The sequence below is a fragment of the Zingiber officinale genome, chromosome 5B (assembly GCF_018446385.1).
Source record: "Zingiber officinale cultivar Zhangliang chromosome 5B, Zo_v1.1, whole genome shotgun sequence".
NCBI classification, from domain to species: domain Eukaryota; kingdom Viridiplantae; phylum Streptophyta; class Magnoliopsida; order Zingiberales; family Zingiberaceae; genus Zingiber; species Zingiber officinale.
The window spans coordinates 91,292,089-91,304,199 of record NC_055995.1 but is presented as its reverse complement, the minus strand read 5'-3'; the positions used below and the strand labels follow the sequence as shown (position 1 = coordinate 91,304,199).

Below are 12,111 nucleotides of genomic sequence, written 5' to 3'. Positions count from 1 at the left end.
CTAGCTCCGCGATACATTGGCCCTTTCCAGATCTTGGAGAGGATTGGAGCAGTAGCTTACCGGCTGGCACTACTACCGTCCTTGGCAAGCGTACATGACGTATTCCACGTATCTATGTTGAGGAGATACATACCCGACCCGACACATGTGCTGACAGATGTCTCAGTTCCCGTACAGCTAGACGTGACCTACGAGGAGATTCCCGTACGGATTCTGGACCGGAACAAACGTCAGTTGCGGAACAAGACTATCCGACTGGTTAACGTCGGATGACAGCATCATTCGGACGAGCATGCTACTTGGGAGCTCGAGAATACGATCCGAGTTCGATACCCCCATCTTTTCACTTGAGGTATGTGATTTAATTTACCGTTCAACATTTATACTTTCTATCTGTTGGTATAACTTGCTGATGGTAGATAACGAAATTTGGGGACCAAATTTTTATTAGTGGAGGAGAATGTAAAATACCGAAAAAATGGTAATTAATGATAAGGGAATTTTCTGAAATTTTTAGAAATTTTCTGAGAATTTTTCGGAGCTCGTATGACTCAGGTTACGGGGATAAAAATGGGGCCCGGAAAAGCCTGTTTAGGCTACCCCATTTTAGCGAGGAAAAGTTTTATTTTTTTTTCCTATTTCTTTTTTTTTCTTCTTCTTATTTTTCTCTCCCCGCGTGACCTAGCCGACGCTGTGCCCTAACCGCAAGCAGCGATTTCTTCTCCCCTCTTCTCATCTTCTTCCTCACCGAGCCTTCTTCTGATCTCATTGTCTCCTTTGCCCGAAGCTAGGCCGCCGGCAACGAGAGCCGCCCTTTCCTCTCTTCTGATCCGCGCGCCGATCACCGGCCACTGGAATCCAGCGACACCGCCGTTCCGACGCCACTGATCGCGGGTTGCCGCTGTCCATGAGCCCTCGTCCTGGCCGATCAAGCCGACTCTCCTTTCCTCTGCCCTAGCGACGGCAGACGCCCGTCCCTCTGCCGACCTCACACCACGACACTGGTTGCTGATCACCAGGTGTTGCCGCGCCACCGATGTGCCTAGTAGTGCCCTAGTTATCCACTACCGCAGCCACTTAGCCTCACGGTGCCGCCTCTCCTCTACCTCTGCCAGTTTCTCGATCGTTTCTGATCACTTCCCCTAGCTGACGACGTCAGCATGAGGTTCTGATCTTGGAGGTAAGGGAGGCTATATTGATGTTAAATTGTAGTGGTGATAGAATATCTTGTTGATTTCTTGATCTTTTTTATCCGGATAATGAATTGTAGGGTGTTACTTGGGTTTCCAGCAGCTACCCAGTTCTGACAGCCACTCCATTCAGTGGCTACTGGTTCCTGCAACGACTGTGAATCTAGGTAAGATGTAGGGTAGCAGTTAAACCATGGAGTCTATATGTTGATCTATCTTGGTTTGATTTGGGTGGTTTTCTGGGAAACAGGGACTGTGGTTTGATTCCGACCAGCAAGCATGTGGAAGGATTTGTTGTGGTTACAACCATGAGTTTCCAGCAGCATACCGTTGCAGCTCTTCAATTTTGGATCAACGGCAATTCATCTGTTGAGGTGAGTTTTTATACTGAGGATTAGGGTTTCAGCAAATCTTTTGCTGTATGATTGGAGTTTTGGATTGTTTCTTGGAGGGATAGGTTTGTGTGTGCTCTTGGAGCTTATGGACAGGGAGTCATAGGACTCTGATTTGAGATGAGCATCTCAACGTTGGATTTGACTGGATTGGATCTACAGTTAAAGGCGGGTACCTCTTGACTTATCTTTTATGATATTGTCTTTGGATATGCATAGTATTAACTACAAGCAATGAACATGTTTGTCTTTGGTATGTCACTATTTGATATCCATAGCATGTTAGGTTTATCGCCTGTGACGTATCCGTGCTTATATCATGTGATTTATTGCCATGAGTACTGTATTACCATGAGTATCTTAGTTTCTAGAATAAGTGACATACCATGTTTTCGAGGTTAGGACTAGGTTCGGACTTTTGGTTTTAGACGTGTATCGAGATTATCGATACTTAGGTTTTATGCCAACCTGGTGGCTTGTGTACCTCTATTGATATGTATATATGATTAGTGTACCTAGACCTTGATTCTTGATATATGCGTATTGTTGATACGTATGTTATGGAAGGAGATATGTTTAGGATCTTGTCTATACCATAGAGGACCCTGTCCTAGATCCGTGGATTGACCCATCACGTCTTGTGGTACCCATTTATGTATATATGGATTTTTCTATACTGATAAGGATATTCCATACTTATTATGTTCAGGACATAGGGTTATTATCTGTGTACTCTAGATTTTAGTATGTGACCATCGCTTTTACAAGACCCATTTGTATATATGGATATGGTTATGTTGATCGATTACGTAGTGACATGTATCATGATTGCATCTTTGTCGATTATCGGCTCCACTATGGTTGAGCCCATCGCCAGTTACATGTACACACATGGTTTAGTGGTATATCAGCAGGTGTGTGGCGGTTCTGCTGTTTGCTCCGTTGGTCATATGACCCAGTGTGGTAGCCGACAGTCTGTTCGGCTCGGTGGCATTTAGTGTAGTAGCGTAGTAGCCGGCAGACGGTGGACTCTGTTTGGCTCGTTGGTCGGTGACTCACGTGGTGGCCGGAGATACCTCCCGTCATCGTGTCTGGGAGTTGAGAGCATTGAGCTCCCATTTATGATTTGGGGTCACGGGGCGAGTACTCAAGATCCCGTCCACTCGTCCCGAGGCGGTGGACAGTGCAGTTGTCATATACCCTCGGTCTCGCCATTTGTGTGAGAGAACTGACTGGCGTCGGGGTGACGGGCCGCATCATTAAGTCATCATTGATGTATTTATATTATTGTGATTGTGTTTCTGCATTTGGTTGCTGCATTTTGGTTGGATGCATACTTTTGATGACACTTTCGGTTTGTGACCCTTTTGTCTAGATAGGAGTTCCTGGTGAGTATAACTTCTTACAGTTTTGCATATTTCTATATATATGATTAGGAAGTTGATTCCATGTTTATTCTATTAGATATATCTTACTACTCATGTCCATTGGTATTCACATTGAGTTGTTGAACTCACCCCGTTGACACTATCTTTTTCAGTACCAGTTATTTATGGTGTCGCTTGGAGCATCCTGTCTCCCCACGTCACATCGTAAGACTTATCGGTTTCACGTATGTTTTGTTTGTTTTATGTATCGGTTTGTTATCACTCCGGTTTTATATTTTTGAGTGTTGATGTTGTTATGTGGTATTTTATATTTGTTATTGGTTGTATAAGCCTATCAACTAATTTTTGTTTTAGTGGGTGAGTGTGCTGCTTTATTTTTTAACTGCGTGGTTGTGTCAGCCAATGGCTGAATTTGATATTAATTGCGTGGTGTTTGTTTTCTTTTATTGTTATTATTCCAGCCGCATGTGGCTGAGGTATATAGTGCTTGTAGAAAAGTTTCAGATTGTCCGCCGTACAGGGGAGATGCTGCCGAAATTTCTTCGGACAGAGACTCCTCCGGGGCGTGACACCTAACTTGTAGAAAATTGCTATGAAGATCCTCTCTTTAACTACTAGTTCATCGGGGTGTGAAAGAAGAGAAATGATTTGCTCAAGGAAAAAATCTCAAGGAAAAACTCAAGGATAGACACATAAAATGATATGACCCACAAAAAGTGAAATGGTGGGCCATGAATATATTTATCTATCCTTGAGTTTTTCCTTGAGTTTTTTCCTTGAGCATATCACAACTCGTGAAAGAAATTGGAATACATTTAAAGGGGTTAGTAGCTTAAAGTCTTAAACTATTTTAACACTAATAGAATAATAGTTCATTATGTTCTCATAAATATTAATTGTATTTGTAGGTGCATACAAAGAAAAGAAATAGAGTAGATACATATCGATTAAATAATCTAGTCTTTGTTCAATTCAATGAAAAAATGATGAACAAGAAAAATAGGGAGAAAGAGAGGAATATTGAGGTTCTTCTAGCAAGTGATGTAAGTTCTGCACAAGATTTAATTGTTGATGGGACTGATGATGAAGTTGAACACGACATGGGCATGACTTGGAAAGTTGTTAGTGATGTTATGAGAGCAGATGAAGCGCTTAGGCCTAGAAGTAGTAGACTTAGAGAACTTGATGAGGATGACTTTCAATCCGAGAGTGAGGAGGAAGTGAGCGTGTATGAGTTTGATTTTGAATCAGACGAAGAGCATGTCATAGAAGAATATGGAGGAGAGGAATTTTCCTAAGGATTTGTAGTACAAACTGATGTTACCTTTGTAGTGTGTACTTTTTAGTTTGTAGTTTGTACTAGACTACTAGTTTGTTTCCATGTTTTTTTTTCTTTGAAGTTGGAACTTTGAATACTTTGATGCTATTTAGCTTAGGCTACTTGATGTTCATTTTGGTATCACTTGCTAGTTGTTACTTGTTTTGAATTTTGGTATTTCATTGAGATCAATGTGTATTTCACTAAAAGATCATATGGTATCTAGAGCACCTAGGTGCTCTAGGCGCTAGGCGCCAGTCGAGCGCCCGATTGCCGCCTAGCGAAATATGCAACACTGATTTTTAGTAGAACATTGACAAGATGAAGTGTTATCAATATCATCAGGAGACATGGTCTCTATGAGTGGTTTGGTGGTTAAGGGTTGGACAATAGATGAATAATCTGAGACTATAGGCGAGGAAAAGAAAAGAGCATAACCCTTGGTTAGAGAGAAAGCTCTATCTGGTGCTAAAAGAAAATTTAAGCCTAAGATTAAATGAATATTATGATGTAATAATGGTTTAATCCAAAGTTTAGAGAGTAGAAGTGGTGTGCTATATTTGCCACGGTTGTCATAATACCTTAGATGGATATTGGTGACGAATTGTGTACAAGCTAATCGTTAACCATCAAACTGTGTGCTGAGCAATGGTTGTGATGCAGTTTTTATAAAAGTTTTCAACAAAACTGAAAGAAGTGTATTTTCATCTATTGTAGAGTTAGTGGCTCCACTGTTTAGAAAGACATGCAATGTGAACTCATGGCCATGGATATTTACTAGGCATTTGACTCTATGTCTGGAGTCTTTCTTGTATTACATATATTAGAGGTTTTTATAAAGACTAGATCGTTATCTATTAGATCGTAAGCCTTTGCCTTTATCAGGAGAAGCCTGAGAAGAAAGTGAAGGAAGACATTCATTTATTTTTTTAACCAGGATGTATATGTATGTTGGTGCAATATCCCTGGGTCAAGGTTGAGTTGGCTCAAGCTTGAGTCTTGATGCTTGAGTTTCGATGTTTGACAATATATGGAGATTGCAGGAGCAATCGTCCGATTGGGGAGATTGTTAGAGCAATTCCCCTCTGGTCAAACGGTTGACCGGATACTTGACTGAGAAAGTCCTAACTGGAGGTTACGTAAGGGGAGGTTCTGGTGAGTGAAGTCAGACAGTTGGAAATCCTGGTGAGTGAAGTCAACTGAAAGACCTAGTAAGTGAAGTTAGGCAGTGGGAAAATCCTAGTGAGTGAAACTAGGTGAAAATCTTGATGAGTGAAGGCAAGCGGATGGAAAGTCCTGGTAAGTGAAGCCAGGCAGATGGAAAGATCTGGTGAGTGAAGCCAGGCACGTGGAGATTCAGGTGGATCAAAGTTGACCGGACATCTGGTGTTGGGAAGCCCAAGTAGGTTAAAGGGTTGACCGAACACTTGGCACGAGGAAATCCAGATGGGTTAAGGGTGACCGGACATCTGGTGGAAGTCCAAGTGGGTCATGGAGGACCGGACATTCGGCACGAGACGGTAAGTCCAAATAGGTCAAGGTTGATCGGACACTTGGCACGAGGAGAAAAGTCCAAGTGGGTCAAAGGATTGACCAGACACTTGGTGAAAAAGTCCCAGCACGGTTGACCGGATGTTAAATTTAGGGGTTGATCGATTGGTCGATCGGTCGATCGATTGGGGGTGTTTATCATGCAAACAGAAGCATCCCCAATCAATCAGGCGGGTCGATTGGGCACCACCAATTGATCAGCCGATTGATTGGGAGCTGAAAATCACATGTGATGCGAGAAAGCTGAATCAATCAGTTAATCGATTCAGGTTTTTCCAGCGAAGAGCACAGAGGCACTCTAAATCGATCGATTGAATTTAAGCCTCCCCAATCGATTGGGATACGACCGTTGTGCAGGATGTAGGTTTTGGACGGTCAAGATCGTTGGGATATGACGTGGCAATCGATTGGGAGGAGCCCCAATCGATTGGAAGCCCTCAAAGTGCAGATATAAAGGTGACGAAGCGTTCAAACACAATAATCCTTCTTCCTGATCTTCACGCGATCTTCTTCGACACTTCTTGCCAATTCTTGGAAGCTCTTGGGGACAAGTGTTGGTGCACTTCCAAGGTTCAAGAGGCAACTACAAGCAACAAGTGAGCAAGAAGAGAGTTTTTCATTTGTATTCATTGTATTTTTCTTCTTGCGTTGAGTTGTTGTATGTGTGAGTGTTGTATGAGGTTTCTCCACCTCCGGTAGTTACCGAGAAGAAGAGTTTTATTAATGGAGTGAGCGTCGTGTGTGGATCCTTGAATTAGTCACTTCTTCTTGAGGTGGATACCAAGTAAATTCTCTTATCAGCATTGTGAGTGTTTGCTTCGAGTTCTTTTCCGCTGCACATCATCACGAAGCATCAAGATAACGAATGCGACAAGCTATTCACCCCCTCCCCCTCCCCCTCCCCCCCCTCCTCTAGCTACAAATCGACCCTAACAATGTATATATACCTTAAATTGTTATGTAGAGTCAATCATGCTAAGAGTAAACTATTTTTATTGCTAGTGCTAACTACTATTTGCTTAATGGATTGGTGTTTCTAATCTTATATAAATTCTTTATGACTGCGAAATTGTAGAACTAGGGAAGAAAGTGTTCTTTTTATGGCCACATTTTCCATGCTTGTATAACATTCAGTACCATAACAACTAGTTGAAATAATAAAAAAAAAAGAATTTTTTTACATTGTTGTGGCAGCTTAACTTTGTTGAACCTTCATTGTTCAAGTGGACCACATACAGACTCGAGAGAATTTCCAATAATATGACTCCAAATATATATACATCAATCTTTTCACTTACACTGCATGAAAATGGAAAAGAAAAAAAAGGTTAAATAAATAATGCCTCAAGTAGTCCAACATTAGAAAAGCTTAATCATTTGTTAGAAGTTTGATTGTCTACGAGTAAATGAACATTGATCTTAGCATAGGATTTAAGGTTAAATAAATATGCAACTATCAAGCTTAACCTGCATTGACTTTTATAGTGAAATCTACAAAGAGGCCTGATTCGGTGGTAAGAATGGGGGACCCTCATTGGCGGAAGGTCAACGATACGTGGAGGTCGAAGGTCAGGAGAGTCAACCCGGAGATAGGCGGACCGGAAGAAGCATGCCTACCGACCGGGCATCGCAGGTCGACCTGCCGCGAATGCCCCGAACCGAATGAAAGACAACCCGACTAGGGGGGTCGGATTTCCGATGCTCCAAGGCAAAAAGGTTTCAAGGCCGAACGGAATGTCCGTTCGGCTGAGCACCAGGCAACAGAGGTAGGGCAATATCATCCGAGCATACGACCGAGGGGTATCCCGGTTGGACCGATGACTATAACCAGCGACAAGAGTAATATGCCTGCCGAGCGGCCGAACCGCAGGAGGACAAAGGAGACAGGATAACATCATCCTCGAGACACCGGCCGCCGACAAGCAGTTGGCCGAGCCGTACACGGGATCATACGGTGGAAGCTTCCACCGTCATATCCGGATATGCTCGGACGATAGAGGTACTTTTCTGACGCAGGCTCGTTAAGGTAAGTTTGGAAGCGTGCACGCAAGCGTGCTGCGTTTCCCGGGGCCTTATATAAGGACCCTGAGGCGTCGACGAAGGTATGCATCTCTACGTTACTTTCTTCCTCGTTGACTTGAGCGTCGGAGGGTCGCCGGGAAACCCCTCGGCTCGGCTTCCTGCGAGTTCGTCGAGGCTACCCACGGTAGGAGGCAGTGGTGTACGTCCCGGCGTCCGTCGACTCGGGCTCGGACGGATCAAATTTACGGGTGTGTCCGAGAACTCTGGCCGGCTCGGCGGTATCGGTCGGCCGATGACTATAACCTGACAGGATCATACGGTGGAAGCTTCCACGTTACATCGGGATATGCTCGGACGATTGCGGAATGGCGCCAGAGTCCGACACGAGCTCGTTAAGGTAAGTTTGGGGAAGCGTACACGCATGCGCGTTTCCGGGGCCCTATATAAGGACCCCAGGCGTCGTATGCACACATCTCTGTAGCCTCATTACTGCCTCTCGTTGCACGACTTGAGTGTGGAGGGTCGTGGGAAACCCCTCGGCTCGGCTTCCTGCGGGATTTCGGCGGCGACCCTCAGGCGCTCAAGTCGGGGCGCGGCACGATGAAATGCGGTCCTCGAAACCCAGGAAAGCACCTCCGATGTGGCTTGCTTGCTGCTGTCAATCTCGGCGCCGCGCATATCGATGTGACGATGAAGCTTCCGTGATGATCTGCGCCAACTCTGCTTGTTTGTGTAGGTGTCTCGAGGATGATGTTATCCTCCTTTGTCCTCCTGCGTCCCCTGTCTGTTCCAGGGTACTCCTGTCGCTGGTTATAGTCATCGGTCCGACCAGGATACCCCCCGGTCGTATGCTCGGATGATATTGCCCTACCTCTGTTGCCTGGTGCTCGACCGAACGGATATTCCGTTCGGCCTTGAAACCTTTTTGCCTTGGAGCATCGGAAACCCAACCCCCCTAGTCAGGTTATCTTTCATTCGGTTCGGGGCATTCGCGGCAGGTCGGCCTGCGATGCCCGGTCGGTAGGCGTGTTGTTGGTTGCTACTCGGAAAACCTATAAGTTCCACTGTACAAAAATTGTGTACAAAGGTCTGAACCTTTTCCTAGCTACCATGTGTTCTTTTAAATTAAATTTTGGATCGCCTGCGGAACTTAACACATTTGATCCAAGAGTTAATCTATTTGTTCTTTTAGGTTTTGACTTGGATCTCCTGTGGAACTTAACACGTTCGACCCAAGTCTCCTTAAGTTATTAATTCCATTAAATATTAATTTCCATAAAAGGTTCCCAGTACTAACGTGGCGAGGCACATGACCTTCTTGGATATGGGAGCAACCACCACCGACTAGACAAAACCTTTAATAGAAAGTTAATATTTAATTTCCTAAAATAACTTTAGGTTAACCAAAGAGAACAATCAAATCACAAGGAAAAGAAAGAAACAAAAGAACACAACTTCGAAAAACATATTCGAAATTCTAGAACGTAAGCCTCTTGTATTTGGTATTATTTCCATAAATAACTAGCATGATGCGGAAAAGGAAAAACTACTAGTTATACCTTCTAGAAAGACCTATTGATCTTCTACCGTATTCCTCTTCTAACCTCGGACGTTGTGTGGGCAACGATCTACCAAGATGAGAAACCACCAACCACCTTCTTCTCCTCCAAGCAAGGTTCGGCCCAGAAAAGCTTCACCAAGGAGAAAACCAAAATACTAACCAAGCTCCAAGAGATACTAGCTTTCTCCTTCTTCTTCTTCTTCTCCAAGTAGTATCAGCCACCACAAGAGCTCCAAGGAAGGGAGAGGTTCGCCACCACAAGAGGAAGAGAGGAGAGGATGAGCACCAGAACAAGAGAGGGAGAGGAATAATAGATGTTGTGTCTCTTGAAGGCACCCTCACCCCTTCTTTATATTCCTTGGCCTAGGCAAATTAGGAAATTTAATTACAATAAAATTTCCTTAATTTTCCTTGACATGAATTAATTGAGAAAAATAAAACAAAATTTCCCAATTAACTTGAGATGGCCGGCCACATTATTGGAAAACAAAAGAGGACAAGTTTTAATCAACAATTAAAACTTCCTAATTTGTTTCCGGAAATTTTAAAAAATAAAATTTCTCTTTAAAATCTCTTCATGGTTGATAAAAGGAAATTTCTATAATTTTAATTTTATCAACATGTGAATAATTTTTAAAGAAAAAATAAAACATCTCTCCAATCTACAAATAAGGAAAGAGATCTAATCTCTTTCTTTAATCTTTTGTAGATCTTTTACAAGAGATATTTTAATTTTAATTCTCTTTAAAATATATCTTCCACATAATAATAAAAATTAAAATTAAATTTCTTTTTAATTTTATTTGGTCGACCCTACTAGCTTGGGTTCAAGCTAGAGCCGGCCACCCAATTTTCCCAAGCTAGCTTGGCCGGCCCCTCATTGGTGGGTATAGAAGGTGGGTATAGGTGGGTATAGAACTCTATAAATAAGAGGCTACGATAGGGACCGAGAGGAGGAATTGGTTTTGGTCTCCCGATAAAATTAAGCATCCGTGTTCACCACACACACTTAATTTTATCAATGATAATTCATTCCACTAGAGAACTATCATTGAACTACCGCACCAATCCCAAATTACATTTTTGGGCTCCTTCTTATTATGAGTGTGTTAGTCTCCCTGTGTTTAAGATATCGAATGTCCACTAATTAAGTGAGTTACTGACAACTCATTTAATTAATGTCTAAGTTCAAGAGTAGTACCACTCAACCTTATCGTCATGTCGGACTAAGTCCACCTGCAGGGTTTAACATGACAATCCTTATGAGCTCCTCTTGGGGACATTATCAACCTAGTATCTCTAGGACACAGTTTCCTTCTATAATCAACAACACACACTATAAGTGATATCATTTCCCAATTTATCGGGCTTATTGATTCATCGAACTAAATCTCACCCATTGATAAATTAAAGAAATAAATATCAAATATATGTGCTTGTTATTATATTAGGATTAAGAGCACACACTTCCATAATAACCGAGGTCTTTGTTCCTTTATAAAGTCAGTATAAAAGAAACGACCTCAAATGGTCCTACTCAATACACTCTGAGTGTACTAGTGTAATTATATAGTCAAGATAAACTAATACCTAATTACACTACGACCTTTTAATGGTTTGTTCCTTTCCATTTTGGTCGTGAGCTACTGTTTATAATTTATAAGGTACTGATAACATCATCTTCTGTATGTGACACCACATACTATGTTATCTATAATATAAATTAAATGAACAACTACAAACAAATGTAGATAATTAGACCAAATGTGATTCTTTATTCATAATGAATGTTTACAAAGCTTAGGCTTTCAGTATACACTCCAACAATCTTCCACTTATACTAATGACTAAGCTGCCATATCTTCTACCATACATCTGATTCCCATTCCCTCCCGATCGAAAGCTTTTCACGGAAGGGCCTTAGTGAAAGGATGCCAGGTTATCCGTGATGCAATCTTGGCGATGACAACTTCTCCTCGCTTCACGATATCTCGTATCGTGGTACTTGCGCTCTATATGTTTACTTGCCTTATGAGCTCGTGGTTCCTTCGAGTTTGCAATCACCACTATTATCACAATAAATTGTGATGATTTTGGGCAAACCAGAATCACATCTAAATCCATTAGAAAGTTCCCGAGCCATATCGCTTCTTTAGCCGCCTCGAGGTCGCTACATACTCGACTTCCATGGTTGAGTCCGAAACTGTTTAACACTCCTCCATGAAATGGCTCCACCTCCTAAAGTAAACACATAGCCCGATGTAGACTTATTATCCCTATCGATTGGAAATCGATCAGTATAACCCACGGGAGCGGATCGTCGCTTGGTAAACTAACATATAATCTCTAGTCCTTCTCATGTACTTTAATATATGCTTTACCGCAATCCAATGTCCTTGTCGAGGGTTACTCTTATGCTGACCATGCCCACTGCAAAGCAGATATCGTGTCTCGTACATAAGATTGCATACATTAGGCTTCCTACGGTATAAGATGAACTGCTTTCATGTCCTCTATCTCTTTGATGTCTTTGGAGACATCTCTTTAGATAAAGCTACTCCATGTCTAAAAGGTAAGAAACCTTTCTTGGAATCCTGCGTGCTAAAACGAGCAAGGATTGTATCTATATATGAAGCTTGGGATAGACACAACATTCTTTTCTTACGATCCTTATAACTTTGATCCCAAG

The 12,111-nt window shown here is 42.4% G+C and overlaps 1 long non-coding RNA gene across 2 annotated transcripts; it reads left to right on the top strand.

Moving 5' to 3' along the window:
- The first annotated feature begins 691 nt into the window (after positions 1-691).
- On the top strand, positions 692-1,754 carry LOC121987623. 2 transcript variants are annotated; one of them, XR_006113676.1, is made up of 4 exons: positions 692-1,180; positions 1,271-1,357; positions 1,441-1,564; positions 1,648-1,754. It is a non-coding gene; the product is annotated as an uncharacterized LOC121987623 (long non-coding RNA). The 2 variants fall into 2 exon arrangements; XR_006113675.1 differs by lacking the exon at positions 692-1,180 and having other exon boundaries at positions 1,200-1,357.
- The last annotated feature ends 10,357 nt before the right edge of the window (positions 1,755-12,111 follow it).